Here is a 3449-nt window from a genome sequence, read left to right as displayed (position 1 = left end):
AAAAAGCAGAGAAAAATTCAATCAAATTGAATTAAAGACTTGAATGTAAGACCTGAAAACATGAAAGTTCTAGGAGAAAACATAGGCAGTGCGCTCTTTGACATTGGTCTTAGCAGTATGTTTTTGAATATGTCTCCTCAGGCAAGGGAAACAAAAGCAAAAATAAACAAATGAGACTACATCAAACTAAAAAGCTTCTGTACAGCAAAGGAAACCATCAACAAAATGAAAAGGCAATCTACAGATGGGGAGAATATATTTACAAATCATACATCTAATAAGGGGTTAATATCCAAAATATATAAAGAACTCATACAACTCAACAACAACAAAACAAATAACCTGATTAGAAAATGGGCAGTGGGTCTGAATAGACATTTTTCCAAAGAATACATACAAGTAACCAACAGGCACATGAAAAGTCATTGAATATCACTAATTTTTAGAGAAATGCAAATGAAAACCACAGTGAGATACCACCTCATGCCTGTTGGAATGGCTATTATTAAAGACAAGAAATAACCAGTTTTGGAGAAGATGCGAAGAAAAGGGAACCCTCATACACTGTTGGTGGGAATGTAAATTGGTGCAGCCACTATGGAAAACAGTATGGAGATTCTTCAAAAAATTAAGAATAGAATTAACGTATGATCCAGCTATGCCACATCTGGGCATTTATCCAAAGAATATGAAAACACTAATTCAAAAAATATATTTACACTCTCACGTTCATTTAAGCATTATTTAAAATAACCAATACACGGAAACAACCTAAATGCCCATCAATGGATGAATAGTTAAAGAAGATGTGGTACAGGGCCTGGCCCTGTTGCTGAGTGATTAAGCTCTTGCGCTCCTCTACAGTGGCCCAAGGTTTCACCGGTTCAGATCCTGGGCACAGGCATGGCAATGCACATCAGGCTATGCTGAGGCAGTGTCCCACACAGCAAAACCAGAGGCATTCACAACTAGAATAGACAACTATGTACAGATGTTAGATCAGGTGCCAATCTTAAAAAAAAGGAAGATGTGGTCCAGAATTGAATACTACTCAGCCATAAAAAAGATGAAATCTTGACATTTGTGACAACATGGATGGACCTTGAGGATATTATGTTCAGCGAAATAAGTCAGACAAAGACAAATACCATATGATTTCACTCATATGTGGAAGATGAAAACAACAACAAACACATAGATACAGAGAACAGATTGGTGGTAACTGGAGGGGAGGGGTTGGAGGGGAGGATGAAGTGGGTAAAGGGGGACAAAATGGTACAGAGCCAGATGGAGACTAGACTTTTGGTGGTGAACACAATGTAGTGTATACAGAAGTCGAATTATAATGATGTACATCTGAAATCTATGATATAAACCAATGTTACCTCAACAAAACAAATACAAAACCAATTAGATCTAACAGACATCATTGAACACACTACGCTCTGTCTATAGAACTGCTCACTATTCAGTGATTTACACATTCTTCTCAAGTATATGTGGAACATTCTCCAGAAAACACCATATGTTAGGCTGCAAAACAAGCTTCATTAAACTTAAAAAGATTGAAATTATACAAAGCATGTTCTCCAACCTCAATGAAATGAAATTAGAAATCAACAACAACAGGAAATTTGGCAAACTCACTAATACATGGAAAATACACAACACGCTCTTCAACAACCAAAGAGTAATAGAAGACATCACAAGGGAATTAGAATCTACTCTGAGCTGGGAAAAACGAAACACAGCACACCAAAGCTTGTGGGATATACTGAAAGCAGCACCTAAAGGAAAATTTATAGCTGTAAGTTCCTACATTAAAAGAGAAGAAAGACCTTAAATCAATAACCTGAACTTCCAACTTCAGAAACTAGAAAAAGAAGAGCAAACTAAACTCAACACAAGCAGGAAATAGAAAATAATTAAGATGAAATATTTGACTGTATGGATATATCACATTTGATTATCCACTTATCAGTTGAACATTTCAGTTATTCACACTTTTTGACTATCATAAACAATGTTAAGTTCTTGTCTGAATATGTTTTCAGTTTTCTTGGGAGTATACCTAGGAGTGGGGTGCTCGGTCATACGGCAGCTGTGTGATGAACATTTTTCAGGACTGATAAACTGTTTGCCAAATCAGCTGCACCATTTTACATTCCCAGCAGCATTGAGTGAGGGTTCCAGTGTCTCCACATCCTTGTCAACACTTGTTATTTCCAACTTTTTGATTCAAAAATACAAGTAGACTGTGTCAAGTGGCTATGAAGAGTTGCCTCAGTGTATTTTGATTTGCATTTCTCTAGTGAGTAATGATGTGGGACATCTTTCCATGTGTTTATGGGCCATTTGGATATTTTCTTTGGAGAAGTGTTTACTTGGACCCTTTCATAATTTTTAAAAATTGAGTTGTCTTTTTATTGTTAAGGTGCAAGAGTCCTTTATGTAATCTGGATTTCTTGTTAGTGCTGTTGAGTCGATTCTGATTCCTAGCGACCCTGTGTACAAGGAAGTGGAACCCTGCTCGTTCTTTTTGCACCATCCTCTCATCTTCCAGCCTTATGTCAGACAATGCTCTGCCACTATTCATAGGGTTTTCATGGCCAAGTATTTCAGAAGTGAGTGGCCAGGTTTGTCCTCTAGTCTATCTTAGTCTGGAAGCTTCTCTGAATCCTGTCCACCATGGGTGACCCTGCTGGTATTTGAAATACTGGTGGCATAGCTTTCAGCATCACAGCAACACGCAACCACCACAGAATGACTACAGTTTGATGGAGGGTGTGGTTCCCTGACACGGAAATGAAACTGGGCTGCAGAAGTGAGAGCGCTGAGTCTTAACCACTAGATCACCAGGACTGGCTATATATTCTGGATATTAGACCTTTAGCAGATACATGATTTGCAAATATTTTGTCCCATTCTCTAGATTGTATTTCACTTTTTTGACAGTGTCCTTTGAAGCACAAAACATTTTATTTTTACTGGAGTCCAATTTATCTATTCTTAATTTGGTTGCTTGTACTTGAGGTGTCATATCTAAGAAACTATTGCCTAATCTAACATCATGAATATTTTCACCTGTTTCTTTAAAGAATTTAGCTCCCATAATTAGGTCTTTGATTAGCTTAGAGTTAATTTTTGTGTATGGTCTGAGGTAAGGGTGCAGCTTCACTCTTTTCCACGTGGCTATCCCGTCTTCCCAGCACCGTTTATTGGAAATTGTTCTTTCTCCCATTGACTTGTCTTGGCATCCTTGCTGAAAATCAATTGACCATTGACGTGTGGGTTTATTTCCATTCTTTCGAGTTTTATTCCAATGATTTATTCTCATGTCAATGCTACATTGTCTTGAGTACTTTGGCTTTGTAGTAAATTTTGAATCCATGAAGTGTGAGTCTTCTACTTTTATTCCTCTTTTTCAAGATTGTTTTGGTTCTTCTGAG

This window comes from Equus quagga, chromosome 13, assembly GCF_021613505.1.
Source record: "Equus quagga isolate Etosha38 chromosome 13, UCLA_HA_Equagga_1.0, whole genome shotgun sequence".
NCBI classification, from domain to species: Eukaryota; Metazoa; Chordata; class Mammalia; order Perissodactyla; family Equidae; genus Equus; species Equus quagga.
The sequence above is the reverse complement of the archived record's forward strand: the minus strand, read 5'-3'. Positions refer to the sequence as shown.